Raw genomic sequence first — 18,660 nt, 5'->3', positions numbered from 1 at the left:
TGTGAAACTGGGTCTCCGCTCTACCGCATCCCGTTTCAGCCATTAATACCGGCCACTCGGTCTGCTAACTGGTGCGATGTACCTCGCTTGGCTGAGAAGACGTTGGGAGAAAACTCGGAATCACCTACCGCTCCTGGCCTATCTGCAGAGTGCCGCGTTCTAAGTCTGGGCCCCCCCAGATTTGGAACAGAGATCTGGATGAGAGCAATGCGACGAGAATAACGGTCCGCTAACCGACCTTGCCAGGCACCTATAGCCCCACTGAGCAGGCTGCCATTGAGGCACTGCCTCAGGACGACTGACACTGAACTGTCCCGAGGCACTGCAGAGTGGTCAGTCTTACCGGGGATAGGACATCCACTCTTGAGCGGGACTTGGGTGGAGACAACTGGGTTGATGGTCGCATCCGGAACCCCCGCTGTGCTTTTGGTCTACAGTTGGGGTCAACCTGGCCAGCTAGAGATGTAATTGATACGGTTGCGCTACTCACCGTCAATTAATTAAAACTTGGGGCTGACTCCTCTTGACTGCTTGGGGCACAGATACGTTTTGCTACTTTTCCAAGCCTCATAAAAATAGAGCCAACAAAGACGCCGATTCTGCTTTGACCCTAGACAACCCGGTAACGTCTCTATGGCCTAAAACTAATGTACAAGTTCAGGAAGACCCCGTCTCTTCAATTGCTGCACCAGAAAAGGCCAGCTTGGATGTGGCAATCACTCAGGCTTTCATGGCGTCATTTCTTCAAGAAATTAAGGATGAAATTGGATCCCTTAAGCAAGGCTTCAAGGCTGGGCTGCAGGACATCTGACAGGAGGTCACGGATATCGGTGGAAGGGTGGATGACCTTGAGCGCACCATGGACACCAGATGAGAAGATCACGAGAGCCTATGGAGGAAAATGGCGGAACTAGAGGATCAAAACATAACTTTCCAGCTGAAGCAGGAGGATCTCGAAAATCGCAGTAGACAAAACAATCTGCACATCAGGGGATTTCCCTTGGGAGAGGAAGGAAAGGATATCATGGCCTACACGGCAGAACTCCTGCAAGCCATTAGAGAGAATGAAGAAGCCTCTTCCCCTATGCTTGATGGAGCCCATCGTGTCTCAGGCCCTCGCAATCGGCCTGACTTCATCCAGGACATATTTACACAAGTTCACTTTTTCGCAGATAAAGAAGCTATTCTGAAACAGGTACAGGGGGTCAAGGCTCTTTTGTACAATGGTCTTTCGATCCACATCTTTCAAAACTTAGCTGCGAAGAAGTAAATACTTCAAATCAGTCACGGACAAGCTCAGAGACCTCAATATTAAATACCAGTGGGGCCACCCCCTTAGCCCTGATGCTTGCCTGGGAGGGTAAATGGCGAGCTCTTAGTTCATTGAGAGAAGCAAAACTACTCTTACAGCTCCAACTGGAACCTGAGGGGGATGACCTTCAATCTCCTTGGGGGCGCCCGGGTGGGTCCCTACACCAGATATGGTCTACTGTTATGCCACCTAAATCCCAGCTGCGTCTGCAGGACCAGGCATTTTAACAGGTTAAACAGGAAATCATTAGCCACATTCGCTCATTGGGTGATTTCTCTCGTCAATCTCGATCACCAGATCATAGGGAATAACATGTCCTGGGTGCATCCAATCTTTCATGCCTTTAATGGTTATCTTTACGTTCAGATACTGTGAGCAACTGGCTTAAACTTAAGACACAACGTCCCAGCTTCACCTGTGCCCGGACGAGGACTGAACCACTGCGAAAATGCAAATGTAACTCCCGGATTTCACTCACTATGGGGGTGAAACTTTGGACACTACCATCACTAGTCTTGATGCGGGTTCCCTCAGGGACGATCCGATGGAGGGAGTTTCTTGTGCTTATTTTGTATTGCCATGAGCCGATGGAAGCTGAGACCCACAAACCTCTTTGAGACTAACACCCCCCCTCTCTCAAGAGTCTCTCTTGAGAGTGACTTCTCCTGAATGGCCCATCTGATGGTCGTTGGGCTGTTCGTGGTAGACTCTGACAACCTATGGCCCAGATGGCTACTTGTTGTATTTTTTGCCTTTCTTTCTACCCTATCCCATTGTCCCTCTTCTTGGATGAGTTGCTACTGTCGAGATTGGGCCTGGGGGTATTCAACCTTGGTTCTTGGGGTACTGATGGAAAGTATTCTGCATGTTCGAGGTCTTCTGATGGGCCTCCAGTCACACTGTTGTGGGGCTCGGGAGGGGGGGAGGCGGAATGCATACCCATAGTGTTGATGTAAGGGCTACTATGAGCGAACCACCCTTTTAGATTTGGTATGACCAGTCCTTTTAAGTTTTTTTCCTTAAATGTTAAAGAACTTAACTCTCCCAATAAGAGAGATCAAATTTGGGGATATCTGGTCCAACAAGACCCCCGGAGTCATCTTCATGCAAGAGACTCACTTGCTTTCCTCGGACACTCGCATTATGTCCCACCACAAATATTCTACTCAATACTGGGCCTGCTCCCCTTCTAAAACTGGGGCAGGGGAGCCATCTTCTTTAAAGCCGGCTGGCATGCGAGTTCTCCTAAAGCTACGGTAGACAAAGGCGGGAGGTTTTTAAACGTTTAAATGGCCTGGGGCAGCTTGTCTTTGACCCTCGTAAACATATATGGCCCCAAAAAAAATCAGCCTGCATTTTTACGCCTCCACCTTAGCGATCTCTTGCATGCAGTTACAACAACCGTCATCCTTGGGGGGGTGTGGAACTTTAATTCGGTATGGAACCCAGAATGGGATCGCACAGCACAAGCACATCAAAGCGCTGGGGCTGTGTCTGCAACTCTAAAACAAGCACTGGCATAGCCAATAGGTCTTGCTTTTGGGACCTTATAAGTGTTTAGCCATGCAACAGTTGATGTTGTTGCACCAAGGATATTGTGCTGGATAACTAAACACTTATAAGGTCCCAAATGCAAGACCTATTAGCTATGCCAATGCTTGTTTCTACACGTGAGGGAGGGAACGCCTGTTGGCGTCAGCTAGTGTTTGTGATGGAACAAAATGCATTAACACCATTAAAAATACATAGCACCGGCCTTCTGGGGCAGTTGCTTTGGTAGAGCTGTAGAAACTGTGGGTTTTGCGGGTTTTAGAGAAAGCAGAAAGACGGGCAAGACCTATGCACCCCTTAGACATTACATGTTATGTTTCAATAAGGCATTTGTGAATAAACGTTTCGTTCAGGCAATACAATCTGATGACTTATTCTTTCCTGTAAGCTTATGACAGGGTGGAGGAACTGAGGCCTGACGAAGTTATGGGTCGTTCAACATAGCAGGCCATTAACAACCGGAAATGTCTAAGCTCGGTCCGTGTTTGTCCATTAAGAAGCCTTTGAACATACCATTCGTTTTTTCGTTGCGCTGCATCTAATCTCAGTTGACTAAGTAACCTTTTTCCGACCAGTTAATACCTACTGTCCCGATTAATCTCTAATCAAAGCACAGTCTCCTTTCCCCATTGTCTTATCGGCCTCCTAGGTCCCGAGGTTCACAATATACATTGAGAAGTGACAGCAGAAACCAAAGGAGACACACAAAGCTTTTCAGTGCCCTGATTACATCAGTCCCCCGGCACAAATCCTTTGTCAATAAAGGCATCGAGCAAAGTGCATTGCTTTTTCTTTGGGCTTGGAAAGTGTCCCCCGTCAAGATCGTTTTTTCCTCATTTTTTGAGGCTGCGTTCGAGGGCGGTGAAATTATGTTTCACTAGACTTGTAAGGGGTGTGGGCACTGATGAAAAAGCAAAGAATATTCTTGTTTTGTAATTTGCTTTTTCTGTAATTTGCAAAAACAGGCTTCGTCAGCAAGGCGTGTTAATGTTATGATGGAGTTTTATGCAGCACGAACATACCCTAAGGTCACGAGGCGCCATGAAATGAAGTTCAGCCAGTTAAATTCAGTAACGGTTAATGGGAAAAAGCAAACTTTAAAGCGTCTTGCTAAAAAAAGAGGGTAGGGGGACAGATTTCAGCAAAATGCGGAGACTGTTCTGTATTCGGAGACCCAAAGTTAAACCAGGATTAGCAAATATACCAGGTTTTGCCTTTTAGAACTATTGGCTCTGTCAGTGGTTTTTAGCAATGCTCCTCAGTATCCCCAATGCAGTGCAGCATGGCTACAGAGTAAACAAAGAACGCTCTTATGAGGAGTCATTTATAAGCGCATGCAACACACATGCACACACCTAATGAAGAAGGCCATTTTTTTCCTTTTTATTTACGGATCTGAGTTGGATCAGTAAATAAAAAAGTAGGACAAACAAACACTTTTGTGTGTGTGTTTTTTTGTAGCAGGGTTGAGAGGAAGCAGTATTGGGTACGCAAGCAGGTGCACTACAGTGCAGAAGCAACATAGAGGGCAGGGAAGACAACACCAGAGAGAAATGTGGAGAATGGATTAAGAGCAACACACGAGCTAGAAAGAGTAAGGTGGAGCTGTCACGGCGGGAGCTCATGGGCGAGAAAACAGTGTTGTGGGGGCAAAGCTGACGAGGGTGAGCACAACACGGGGAGGCGGGAGAGAAGCGCAAGTGCGAGAGACTGCATGACAGAGCATGACGGAAGAGAAAGAGCAAGACTCAAGGGAGGCAGCTGGAAAACACTTATACTCTTGTGGAGTGCTTTATGAACAAGAAAAAAAGTTGTGCTTCAGTCGTGATCAGTGAAAAGACACAAGTAATGCGTTCATGACAAGGGAAGAAGAAGAAGATGAAGAAGAAGATGAAAATGAAGCCTCGAGTCGTCTGCCCACGTGCTAAATAAAAACAAAAAAAGCATGCAAGCGCGCGGCGGCGGCAAAAGTGAGCCCGCTAAAAAAAAAAAGCATTGGCCGCGCGCGCCTCGCGCTCAGAGTTAAAACAAGGGAACGTTCAGTTTTAATTGCGAGGTGGAATGACATAGTGCTCACGTACGATGCTCATCCTTGATGTCTCGGCGTGCTGCCTGTGGTGAAGGAGGGAGAGAGAGTTGAAGTGACCAAAACAGAGAGGCAGCGAGAGGAGGGCAAGATGGCGCCTCTGCTGGTAAGCGCGCGCACATGCACGCAAGCTCTAGGCTGGCCGCAGTAGCATTTTCTGAGGCCTCTTACTAAAAGTCTCGCCAGAGCAGAGCATGCGTTGGCTCAAGCGAGACCTAAAAACACCATTACAGACTTAGGTCTGGTGGGCGCATGGAGACACTTGCACCCTGATACCAAGGACTATTCAATTTTTTCCCCAAGCACACTGATCATTTTCTTGTATTGATTATTACTTTCTTTCTCTCCCCTTGGTACACACACTAAGCGGTGCGGAGATATCTGATATCTCCTTATCTGATCATGCGCATGTTTTGCTAACTCTACAACCCCCCAACCCTCATAGAGAGACCCTACCTAGATGGAAATTGCCTCCTCAGGTCCTCCGTGATCCTGTTGATGCGGCGGATATTGGGAGGGAGATTGAGGCCTTCTTTGTCGCCAACAACTTTACTGACACCTCTGAGGCTATCTGATGGGACGCTTTTAAGGCAACCATCCATGGGGTAAATTTATCATTATATTGCCATAATCCGAGAATCTCGATTACTGGAGACCACCCTTTCCAGGGACATTAAAACCCTGGAATGAAAAGATCACTTACAACCATCCCTCCCTAATAAACGGCTTCTTGCTGAGCTACGGGGTCAACTGTGTTTACATCGCACTAATAAGGCGAAGAGACTCCTGCTTGCCCTTAAACAGAAATTCAACACAGGGGGGGATAAGGTTGGGGCATGCTTGGCTCAACGCCTCCGAGCTCGGACAACGTGAGCACATATCACCAAACTTAAACGTCCGGATCGTACATGGGTTATTTCAGAGTCTGATAAATGTTTGGCAATATCGAACTTTTATAGAGAACTCTATGAAGATACACCCTGCAACCTCGAGGCAGTCACTGCTTTTCTAGACTCTCGCCCTTGGGACTCTATCGACTCTAATCATCTGAGATTGATGGAAGACCCCATCACGCACGAAGAACTTGCAAGGGCCCTGAAACAGCTCCCAATGGGTAAAAACACAGGGCCCTGATGGCCTGTCAGTAACCATGTATTGGGCCTTCTACCCGCAGCTTTGAGATCACTTGCTACATCTTTTCAACAGTTAAAATGATGTCTCAGGCCTTACCCCAACAATGTCTGAAGCGGAAGTACTACTTGTCCCTAAACCAGGAAAATATAATTCCCTGCTTACCTCGTATTGCCCCATTGCCCTTTTAAATACTGATGCCAGCATTTATACGAAAATCCTGCCAGGTAGGGTTTATCCATCATTGCCAGGGGGCAGACAACATTCGCTGGATAGCCAACCTTGTGGAAAAAGCACAGTATAGGAATATTGTAGCCTGCTTGGTGTCTCTTGACGCTGAGAAAGCCTTTGATCGGTGGACTGGTGATCCCTTAAAGAGGTCCTACGGAAGGTGGGGTTGGGCCCTGTGATGGTTTCTAGATTGATGGCGCCCTACGCACGACCCACTACTCGCATTCGCCCTAATGGACGTCTCACTGCTGCCATTCCAATCTACCAAGGCACCAGGCAGGGCTGCCCACTATCCCGCTTACTGTTTGCCTTGATAGTGGAGCCCCTGGCCATCGCCATTCGCCGTGATCACACAATACAGAGTATTCCTATGGAATGCTATGAACATAAAATCTCCCTCTTTGACGATGACCTCCTCCTCTACTCCCCATCTACTTCCCTCCCAGTGTTAGCTACTCTCTTGCGGTTCTTTGAAGATGCGTCGGGATTTCAGATAAATCTTGCCAAATCTAATGCCCTTAATCTTACTCTTCAGGCCTCGGAGGTAAGGAATTGAAAGATCTGATCCCGGTGAGGTGGTCTGACAAGTCGATACGGTATTTGGGACTGGATTTGACTCCCTCACTTTCGTCATGGACTTCAGCTAATTGGCCTAGATATAGAGGTGCTATTCAGGAGGAACTGCGCAGATGGAGAGGCCTTCCTCTTGCATGGGTAGGACGTATCAACACTATTAAAATGTCACTTCTTCCCACGATCTATCTTTTTCAATCAATTCCCACTCCAATTCTACATTCTTATATCCTTGCTCTTCAACGTGATTTTACTAACTCTATATTGGGAAATCCCGGCCACGCTTCTCTAATAAGATTTTAATGCTACTGCGAGATCGGGGCGGACTTGCATGTCCTAACCTTCTGGGGTACTACTGGGCCTGCCATCTTCGTTACGTATCGGAGTGGGTGGTTCGCGAGTGCAAAAACCATTGGTTTCACTTGGACCGAGCGTTGTCCTTTAGACCATTATGGGACCTGGCTTGGCTCCCTTGCGGGGCCCATCTCCGTAGGACATACATAACCACCCCCACGAAAACAGTACTAGAGATATGGGATAAGCTGGTGGTTTCCCGTGGTCTGACCACATTTCCCTCCCCTAACATGCCTATAGCTCGCAATCCCATGTTCCCTCATGAAATGCAACCATAAGCATTTAGTGCATGGACGGATGGGGAATGCCGGGTCATTCAGGATCTATTCCAGGACGCCAAATTCCTTACCTTTGAACAATGTAAGCAAGCTATCCACCTTTTGGAGGGGGCTTGGATGCAATACTATCGGATGTGCCACTGGTTCATCTCCCAGACGTACACCCACGAAGCCACTAGTCAACGTACTGCTTTTGAATCCTTAGTTCGCAAATTCGAGGGATTGAAGGGTTTGATCTCCCACACTTACACTGTCTTACAGCACTCACAGCAACCCACTCCCTAGGTGTATCAGACGCGACGGGCTTCGGATCTAGGTGACAACATATCTCCAAAAAGCTGGATTCGATTGTGGCGGGACATCCCGAAGGTATACCATAGTCCGCTGCAACGCAAATCAGCGTATAAACTCATGATGCGATGGTACTTCACCCCAACCCGTTTATAACAAATGTTCCCAAACTTTCCCCCGACGTGCTAGAGATGGCAGGGTGACAGAGGTGACTTTATTCAGATATGGTGGCCCTGCCTGAACCTCACAATATTTTGGAAAGAGATTCTTAGCCATATCAAAGAGGTAGTGGGATTCCCTATTCCTTCCTCTCTGAAAGTCACCTTATTAGGCATTAGGCCCTCAACACTGACTGCTATGACGTACACGGACTGGTGCTTGATTTTACACGTTAGAAGCTGCTAGACAGTCCATAGCCTTAGTCTGGAAGAAACCACACCCTACCCCTGTAGCCACATGGTTTATCCGCTTATGGCATGGCATGTCTTAGCCCTTGAACTACTTACTGTCCGTATCAATCTCAAGGATGCTAGATTCACCCACACCTGGCAGCCGCTTCTACACTATTTTACCAATATCGGACATTCTCGTTTGGTCCCCTCTTGACTACGAGCTTTGCAACTATTTGACAATCCTCTTGAACCTTACTTTAGGGGCCGGCAACCGGAATGCCCAGAACCGTCAACTTGAGAGAAGAGGCTTATCCTCCTTCCCCCTTATGAGGCACTCGTTCTCACTCCACAGCCAAGGTATTCCCATCGTATCCTCCCCTACTCTCGTCTCCCTGATGTTTGTTCTCCCCTCTGTCTCTATAAAATTGAAGATAGCCCTGTTGCTCCTTAGACCAGAATATCTCCACGATTAGAGGACAGAGTACATGCATAGGGGCATCATACATAGGCGGATATTGGCTATTTAATGGGTTTGACAACAATAGCGCCACATACAATGCTTGGATTACTGAGTGTTTCATTTGGTCTCTCCCCAAGATGAGAAGTCCAACAGGATAACCTGTGAAAGGATGGTAATGCACAGTTCCTTCCCCCATTTTAGTTTGTTTTTAAGAGAAAGACCTGGGGGGGTGCTTGAATGGGATTGACTGTGCCTTATATGTTCTTTACAAAAACACTGTGCTGTGTTACATGGATAGTGGTCTTAATCTGATATTCTTTGACAGGGATATATGTCTTCAACCTGTTTAATTTTCGTTGTCTGTTATATATTCAATACACAGATTTACAATAAATGCACTAAAACAATACAAAAAACGTTTTTCTGGAGCCATGCAGAGAATATGGAACTCTTTCCCACCAGATGTTTGGTCTAACCCATTGACAAACGGTTCAAGAAAGAGGTTAAAAGGATTTTCTAGACAAATTTTTACCGTAACACAAGTTTTTTTAACTAGGCTCCCACCACAATCTCTTTGACCACAAACTCTCTTTTGATTATTTTGCTTTTTATTTAAAAGGATACTATATGTTATGTAACAGGTTTTGAGGGTTGCTCTGTACAGTGCTCTGATACCTACGGGTCATGTTTGCGCTCTATAAAACTCTCTAAATAAAATTAAGAATTTGGAGAGAATGCATGAAATGCTTTGCTTCAGCGTACAAGACTAATCCTTATAACCAATGACACTGAATCAGCTGCTCTAATTTATGTTACTCATCCAATTAACCTCTCCTGCTAAGTATTCCTTTCCTGTGTATGTTTTAAATCAAAATGTTTCCTTCTGACCCTTCGTGCCATGCTATCTTTAATGAGAAACCTAAAACTATTATTTTTGAAAGACACTTGGGCTGAATCAATGACCGCCCCACACACAATCTCGAATGTCTGTTAGGTCTCGCCTAGGCAGCGCGCATGCGCTGCTCTAGGAGGGCCTTCAGCCACCATTCTGCTCCTTTTCAAGCACACTCGTACTTGTGCTGGCATCCGCCTTGCCGGAGGGGGCAGCGGCGCGCGTGGTAATTGAAAACATATGGCTCTCGGGCCGCCGCTGCTTGCTCCTACAAGGCGGAAGCCAGCACAAGCACGAGTGTGGTTGAAAAGGCTCCAGTCCAGGCAAACAGGTTCTTTGAACAGAGTGGAGCAGCTGCTCCGAGGGAGCGCTGAGGACACTCATGTGATCCCGCTCACGACTGCCCCTGACCCGCGCTGCACTTAATCTGCCAGTGGCTCCCCCACTCACAACCACTCCCAACCCTCTGAGCTACTTATCTTTTAGCCCTCTGCTTGGCAGCATACAGTTTCATTATAGGACCTTCAACATAATGACTTGTCTAGCCCAGCGTTCTGGTATCTCAACACTTCTGTACCTGTTTGTCTCAAAAATACTTCTGGTCCAGCATGAGAATTTATTCCACTTGTAAGAGTTACACAACTGGGTTAGCAACAGGATTATAAACTTTTATCACTGAAGAAAGTTTCCCCTGATGAAAACAAGTAGCATTAATGGAATGAAGCACTGTACTTCTAGTGTACAGAGTGATCAGAATATTGAGATTTGCTGTAAATACTATATTACAGTGGCAGAGCAATTTTCACCTGAAAATTTTGAACATGGCAGACGTGCAGTAAGCTCAGTTACATGTAGACTTTGTGTGGAATACGCCAGTTTCATTTGAAAGTTTTCAATTTCCACAAGAAAACTAGGAAGAGGAGTTATTTGCTTCAGGTAGTAAGCAGTGCACTTCACGGTGTCTGTATTTACCAGGTGCGGTAAATACCTTACTTTTTTCTTTGTCCAACGCATTATCAGGTCCTTGGGTAACTTAACGAAACAATTTTTTTTTTATTACAATTTCGTTTTCAGCAAATACAACTTCAATCTACACAACGCAAAATCAATAATTTCTTGGTAGACTGAACTTTTATCATCATTTATTTACTATTAACATAGCAATGCTAAATCATAGTTGGTCATTCAAAAGGAGAGCTAATTTACGTCCACTAAATAGCACACTGGCGAAACAAGACTTCAAATGCTCAATTAAATGGTGTTTTTAATGAATAACTAATCACATGGCTGATCACATGGTACAAGTACAATGTACCTCTAAGGAACAAAGTGTTCAATGTACCCACCCTTGATCCATTAGTCTTCAGTAACCAGGTGAACTATGTTAAATATATTACGCATGCTTCCAAGAGTTTTCATTGCATTACATTATACGCTTGGAGATTAAAAACCTGCTGTGTGCTGTATTCTGGGCAGCCACTAGATGGAGGCATAATTGAAGTTTGTATTGTTTGTGTTCTTTGGAATGGTTAGAATAAGAGCCAGACACTCCCTCTGCGGTGGTTAAGGTGGCGGGCAATGTAAGAACAGCCAAATACAATACACCATCATAAACCACAGGCTTAAGGCCCTAATTATTGAGCTCATTTTGGCTGACAAGTTTGGTTACACTATAAAAAAATGTTCTTCCTTCACAAATTATATGGTCTGCTCAAGTTTTTGCCATCTTGAAATAGCATGTATAAATCTATGTCATCTCACCGAGAGACACCCTGCACAGCTACCAGTCATTCTTTTACTTACGTCATCAAGCAGGAGACTCAACACTAGAAAAAAACAAGCATAGATAGTTTTTACGAGATGTGCTACAGAAAACTCAGGCATGTCAGAACACACCCAATTTACACCCCCTTTCTGTTGGCAACACACTAAAGTGCCACAAGCCTGTATCAACAGAATCTGGGGTTGTCATAGTGAGCCGTCCTTTGTATCTCTAAAATTAAAGCCAGCTCTACCAAAATCTGTCAAGGCAATGAGGCAAGCAGGTAATTACTCATCCAGTAATGATCACTCAGATTGTAGTTCAATAAACCCAGTCATAACTCCCTCATAGCCAGACCATAGAAAACCTTTTTAAAGGTATGAAAACATAAAAGGTGGTCAAGAACACAAACAAAAACAGCACACACTGAACCCCCAGTTTCATGCACCCTCTCTGGGTCAAATTTTCCACTCATGTTTGAAATAGTCAAGCCTGTACTCAAGAGAAGTGGCAGGGTGGGTGGATCCAGAGAACACACATACGAGCATAACTACCATCTAAAAAATAACTTCTCTCCCACAATATTATATCCACTGCAGGCTGCTCCCAAATGAGAATTCAGGTACATCCAAAATAAATCAGAAACACCATGAAGCTCAAGTGTGCTATTCTGCTGGGTAAATGAATGTCTGCGTTGACAGATTTTCCACGAGCATTGGTGGTCTTTGGATGATAGAGACCTATGTCACTTACATGGTCTTCTTCGCTTTGGACCAGTGTGACAGGTTTTCCCTCGGTCATTGCCACTCCTGCAGCCCTTTGTGTCCTCGCTTTCCTGTACCATCCATCAATTCAAAGAGGTTCCTGTTATAGGCTTCTTCTGGCGGTATGTTGCCTCTAGCAGCATGTCTAATTTAGACTCAAGTCTTAAACAAGCATTGGCATAGCCAATAGGTCTCCCCTTTGGGACCTGCTGCATAACTAAATACTTATAAGGTCCCAAAGGTGAGACCTATTGGCTATGCCAATGCTTGTCTCTTTTCCTGTGCTGTATCTCAAACAAATTTTAGCAATGACTGTAAATATACTCTTATAATGTGCTCTGATACTCCTGGACAATGGCCGCGCTATTCAAAATCAATAAAAGAAATACATTCAAATGCCCTCGTACTGTGATGTTCTAAACCCCCCACCCCCCTTGCCTCTTATGACCTGAACATCCAAAAGAAAATGGCTACATTATGCTTCTTTCATTCCTTCCACCACACGCAACGAGCTGCAGAAATACCTTCAAGTACAGTGTTCACCAGTTCATAATTTCCACGGATCGTTCGCACTTCACATATGCCTTTCAGACAGAAAATAAGTATTGGGCTGAGGTCCGGGATAGTATCAGCCAATCATCTTGGAAGACACACAATCTTCTAGGATTACTAAAGCGTGATGTCAGGGGATTGGTTGAAGAGCATTTTTTGTGATAGGCTTGAGAACTGAGTCCTCATTGTTTATTGGACTGTGGTTATTCGAGACTGTGTTGTGGTTTACCATTTGCTGTTCAGCACGATAGTCAGTTGATCCCGGAAATTGTACTTTCAGACTGTAACCGATGCACATCCCCACCTTCTGTCAGCGAACCTTTTTTCTGTTCACTGGGTGACTTCGTTTGTCCCACTCGGTAAACCGGAATGCAGGGCTGGAAGCCACGGCGATCAGTGTGAACCTGATCTGGGCTGGCGTGGCATGGTTACCTCTCCAAAACTGGACTCCGCCCAGTCGCAGGGTCTGTGGCTCCTTGTGCAGACGCGAGCCACCCTGTCAATAACTGCTTCATGTGAGCAACATCTTCCCCTTAGCAACGGCGTAGTTTCACGTCCGTGGTCTCTCACGTGACCAGCAGAGGTAAGAGCGGCTCATTTTAATCGCCGAGGGAGGTTGGTAGAAAAGTGCACGGTGAAATGCTGACCGGAGTTGGAAGCTTTTAGTGAGACAGGGGCTTTGGTTGTATGGTCGTGGTAGTAGTGCGCCCCGAGGATTTTGAGTCGCCATTGGTTGCTGATAGGCCGTTAGGACACTGTGTTGGGGGGTCCTGTAACACAAAAGGAATAGGGTATGGAGGGCATCGATGCACATGGGATGGCTCAAATGGATAGTGTAGCATTTATGCAGCACTTCAGATCCTTATGTGTAACCTCCCCCAACCCCCGCTGCGCAGGCAACGCAGCGGGTCCTTCTTCCGTTCTCCTACCCTTCAACTAAAAGATCCCAAGAGACAAGATCGGTTATAGTGGTAGAATACACTGCTCCAGGGCAGAGACAAACACCAGAAGAGGAAGAACAGCCATCAAATAAGAAACCAGCAAATGGGAGTGAAAAGTTAGCCATCCAATGGAAAGCAACGGATGTGCTGTAAACACACCACGTTTTTGGTACAAGACGTATTTTGCAAACAACAAAAAGCTAAAAGCTCTTTGTACTCAAGACTTAACAAGCATTGGCAACGCTGATTGGTCTCGCCTATGTGAGAGCTGTTGACTTTGACAATGCCAGCGTGGGTATTGTGCAGCTTGTCTAAAAGTTATAGAAAAGAGCTATACAAGTTATAAAAAAAAAAGCAATGATGCCAGAAGGTAAATGAAAAACAGCTATAGAGTTTTTCTAAAAATAACTTTTAGACTGTTGCACAGCAGCGACGTTGCTCTACAACCTGGCTAAGACTCCAATAACTTTCACGTAGGCGAGAAATATTGGCTTTGCCAATGCTTGTTTCTTACGGGTTCATTTTTGATAGTGTTTTGATTGTGTTTGCTGCCAGCCGTTGAACTCTCCCTAATCCTGGCTGCAACCTGCAACAGTAGCTCTGCTGGGATCAACGTGTGCTAGTGCATCAGCATACTTCTTGTTTGCTTTCTAAATGTTTCTCCCCACAGAGGGAATCTGATTGCGGCAGAGGGCACCAGATAATAAATCAAAGGGAATTGCACCAAAGCTACTTATCTCATAATACGAAAGCATACATTGTCAGCCTGTCGACAAGAAACTAAAACGCTGTCTACGTCACTGGCATCTATCCGATGTCAAAACGGCATTATGGGTTGAAAAATGCTCACTGCCATGAAACGTTAACTACCAGAGCCAACAGTTGGTTTTATAGTAATGTGTAGCTTTTCGGCTCTGAACATAGGAAGGTGACTTTAGATTGGGGGCTTCTGTCTCTGTTTTACCTCCCCGGGTGCTGCAGAGCTACTGAAATATATAATTTAAATAAGTGTAAATATAAGCCTTTCATTCGAGCTGTGGTGGGTGGGTTGAGACTCACTCAGCAGCACATATCATCACCATCGTGTAGCTCCAAGGTTGCTGCACTGCTTCTGTGCACTATGCTGATTTCAAAGAACGCATGTGGTTGCTTGCAGCGCCCTCGAGGTAGATTAGATTAAAAAGAAAGGGTTTAACAACATTTTAACAGCGTGTCGTCAACATATGCAGCTTCACCAAACTTCAAAGATCATACCAGCAATACAGAGAGCGGTAGGGGTAAAGTAAAAATGGCGAAAGAGATCAAATCAGGTGTGGGCAGAGTCAGGGCCATTCCTAGAACTTCTGGGGCCCTGAGTGAAAGGGAAGATGTGAGGCCCCTCTAACTTGCATGTAAAATCACAAGAAGTGACAAAACCGAAAGTGACATTGCAGGACTATTTATCTTATTTGGCATCACTGAAGAAACCTAAAGTGGATATTAGTAACATGGACAAAAAGAAAAACATACAAATAAATCCATATATTTTAAAACTATTACATGGATTACATTTGTCACATTGGATGGAAAAACCAGGTGCAGGTCTCAAAAAAGATGGATATTTTTTATCCAGATGAGTGCATGATAAAAATTCCATTTCTGTCTCATAAAGTCGATAGATCCGTTTGAGGTAATAATGGGCGGGGTCATTCAAAATATAAAACTACACAAGAGAAAACCTCTCACACCATGGATATAATCGTAAATTTCAAAAGGCTCCCTTATCTTTCTGTGCCATTTTTGTGCCACCTTAGGACATTAACCACATTGCTGCAGCGGCTATTCCGCCGCAGTGCTAATTGGGCGGGGCGGCCGCATGCTGATGCCGGAACCGCTCCGTCATCAGCCGCGGTTGGGCTGTGCTCATGACGGAGCGGTTCCGTCATGGCCCCGCCCGCTCAATAGAACGCGCCGCGCAGGTGTGGCGGCAGGGCCATGACGGAACCGCTCTGTCATCAGCACAGCGCCACAGCAGCTGATGACGGAGCGGTTCCGTCATCAACATAGAAAGGGTTAATACTTAGTACTTTGTGTTAACTGAAAACCTCTCACCAGTATCCCACACGCACTTGCTAAGAGTCGTAGGACAATCTTTTTTGTGTGTGGGTTCTTTACTCGCCAGAATTATGTTAAGTTCAAAACACAATGCATATAATACAAAATCACAAGACACCATTGCAAACAAATAAAGATTGTACATAAATAAAAAAAGACTTAGAACAACCGAGACCACTGCTAAGTCATACATCGACTTGAAGGTATGCTGCAGATTCAAGGGGTTTTCAAATCAGTTTTTGATTTGGTGTTAGAACTCTAGGAAGTTGCCAGCTTTAGCGCTGGTTGAGCCCTGTGCGATAATCTTTGTTGGTGCCCCCCCCCATGACTTCCTCTGCCACGTATTCCCTCACTACCACCTGTTAACAGTGCCCCTCAAGTCTCCATAACCACATTCTTGCTCAGATGCATTTAATTCGATTTGCAGCTCCACTGATACCAGTGTAGGGTGTTAGACAACTTTATATCACACACATTACACAGAAACAACCATACGTGTGTAAATCACTGTATAGGAAATGTTACATTAGATAAAGGACTACAAGGTGTAGGAGTCACATGACAATCATACTAGTAGGCAGTATAGTTTAATAGTGATTGTTCTGTAGAAACAAACTCTGAATTAAGAACGAAATACCATGGTTGGGTGTTCTGTTTAATAACCAGAATTGATTTCTATCCAAATGAACCCTTTTTGCAACATTAGGATAATCAAAGACTGGGGAAAGAAACATAGTGCTCTAATTTATACCTTGCAGTTTGCATGCAGCTCTTAGATGACAGTTAATAGCTCATTGTTCTATGTTAGGAGTTTGACTTATAAACTGCAAGTAACAAACGGTTCTCACTGACAAAAGCAGTAACCCACTGACTTACTTATATTATGCAAACTTTGTGATCTGCATGGTACATGTTCTTTGCAACAGGCACATTTACCCTCTGTGCTACCTTTCACGAGTCAAAACTTCCACTTTACAAAACTCCATCTCTCTCTAGGAAGAACATTAATCGCCGTAGGATCATGAAATTTATATTGTTGCCGAAAATTGCTGGAGGCCAGGAAGGAGGCAGCAAGTGCTTTTAAAAACATAATCTACTTGCAAACATAACACCCACACCCGAAATCAGCGCTCAGTGCAATCTCACCTTTCGCACCGCTATAGAGCCTCTCTGCTCAAGGGTCCTGTGACCTCAGTTACAGAGTCACAATTGCTCTAGGGTGTGCTGCTTCGTAGGCTTGCCCAAAAGACTTGAGGTGAGCTTCAATAGGGGTTGTGGTGGACAGGCCTTCAAGGTTAACCCACACTTGCCACCGCTAGGCTCCACCTGCTGGTGCTAAGACATCAGGGCTTCTAAGGTCTTGCAGGGCCTTCTAAGGTCTAGCATGGGAATGCGCTCCCTCAGGAAAGTGGTCTGGTGGACTGGTCATGAAGGCTAAACCTGGTTCCCCAGTTCCAAATTTGGCAGCTCTGACTATAGTGCCACATACTCTCCCCCACTGAACACCATACTGCCCACTGAGAGAGACTCACACTGCCTTCAACTACAACCCAATTGTGCACCGCTATAAACACCTGGATGCGACTCAATTAAAATTATGCACGAGACAAGAGCAATATGCTGCCTTAAAAAAAAGTGACAACATCCTGGAAAAAGTAAACACTCAGAGAATGCTAGATTAAGTAAAGCATGTGAAATGTAAGAAGGAAGAAATTGGTTACATTAACGCTTTTGCACTTATTATTCAGAAATCAATGAGTGCTTTTGTATGAAAAGTTAAGGACATGACTATAGGGCCGGAAGGGACCTGATTCAATGTCTCTTGCATATAATCTTACAAAACGTAAGCAGTATAGTTAACACCTTCGGTGCTCATGACGAGCTGAGCTCGTCATGAGCCAAGGCGCTCCGGTGCTCATGACGAGCTCGTCATGGCCCGTGGAACGCTGAGGTGCGGGGAGAATTCCCCTGCTGAGTGTTCCACAGGAGCCAATGCACCTGCGACGAGCTGAGCTCGTCATGAGCATGCAGGCGCTGTGCGCGCCCCCCTCCCCCCCCAGCACAGTGGCGGAATAACCCCCGCAGCGAAGGGGTTAAAAAGACGAGATCGTGAATACAGAGCAGCGGTATGCATTTTGTCCATCCATCCATCAAGCAGGTATTGCAGTACATCCAGGAATGGTGCACTTCCATTCCCGGGAAAAGCTGTTTAGAGAAAGACAAGAAAACAAAAGTAGCGCTTCACTGACTAACTCTGTAAAGTGGCGCTAATGTGTTATGGGTGTGAATAAAATCAATTGGCCCCTTTTCGACCCACTCTGTCTTCCTTTAGTTATTTTTCACATTTTGAACCTTTTATTTATCTCCATGAAAAATGTCAGAAAAAGACAACCTTTCCAGCAAACGTGTTTTTCTTTTTTGGATCCATTTCACAGGGGAGCGAATAAAGGGATGAGGGAGTAATAGTTGCAAGGCCCAGGGACGGGGACACCCACATCTGGACCTTGCAGCTTGCTCCAGTGCTTAGAGGCCCAAGGAAAATGGCCCACCTCTCCTGGGCCTTGAAGCAGTAACAAGGCATTTCATAAAAGACTGCCCTACCATGGCAGTTCTACATGCATTTTAAATGCGCTTTCCCATCATAACAATGGGTGATGCAAAAGTTAACAAAGGCTAGTTGATCTGACTGCTCCCTCCTCCCCTCACCCACCTCTCCTCCCCTCACCCACCTCTCCTCACCTGTGTCTGGCTGGTCTTCGAAACAAAGTGGCCTTCTGTTGCCTAGAAACGAAATGCTGAAAGGGAATGGCCGGTACTTATCAGAGGTGCTACCACCCCCCCCCCCCTCCCCTAACACAGTGAGCCAACATAATTGCTGGCCCGGCTGCTGTGCCTTCCCCATTCTGTCCCTTCTCCCCACCCCTACACCCCCAGGAATGCCACAGCGCCCTGACCAGCAAGGTCAAGATGTCTCCATTTGAATTGTGATTGTGTGG

At 45.6% G+C, this 18,660-nt stretch overlaps 2 protein-coding genes across 3 annotated transcripts in view; one reads left to right on the top strand and one right to left on the bottom strand.

The window, feature by feature from the left end:
- Positions 1–12,741, bottom strand: part of TRAPPC2 (trafficking protein particle complex subunit 2) — a 130,605-nt gene extending 117,864 nt beyond the window's left edge. Inside the window, exon 1 of the mRNA XM_086934565.1 lies at positions 12,602–12,741. The gene's annotated coding sequence lies outside the window, so the exon portion shown is untranslated. The remainder of the gene's footprint in view (positions 1–12,601) is intronic.
- Positions 12,742–12,844: 103 nt separating this feature from the next.
- The window catches only part of OFD1 (OFD1 centriole and centriolar satellite protein), a 718,676-nt gene continuing 712,860 nt past the window's right edge, over positions 12,845–18,660 (top strand). For both annotated transcript variants that reach the window (XM_086934564.1, XM_086934563.1), the window contains exon 1: positions 12,845–13,212. The gene's annotated coding sequence lies outside the window, so the exon portion shown is untranslated. The remainder of the gene's footprint in view (positions 13,213–18,660) is intronic.

This window comes from Lissotriton vulgaris, chromosome 8, assembly GCF_964263255.1.
Source record: "Lissotriton vulgaris chromosome 8, aLisVul1.2, whole genome shotgun sequence".
Taxonomy (NCBI): domain Eukaryota; kingdom Metazoa; phylum Chordata; class Amphibia; order Caudata; family Salamandridae; genus Lissotriton; species Lissotriton vulgaris.
The sequence above is the reverse complement of the archived record's forward strand: the minus strand, read 5'-3'. Positions and strand labels throughout refer to the sequence as shown.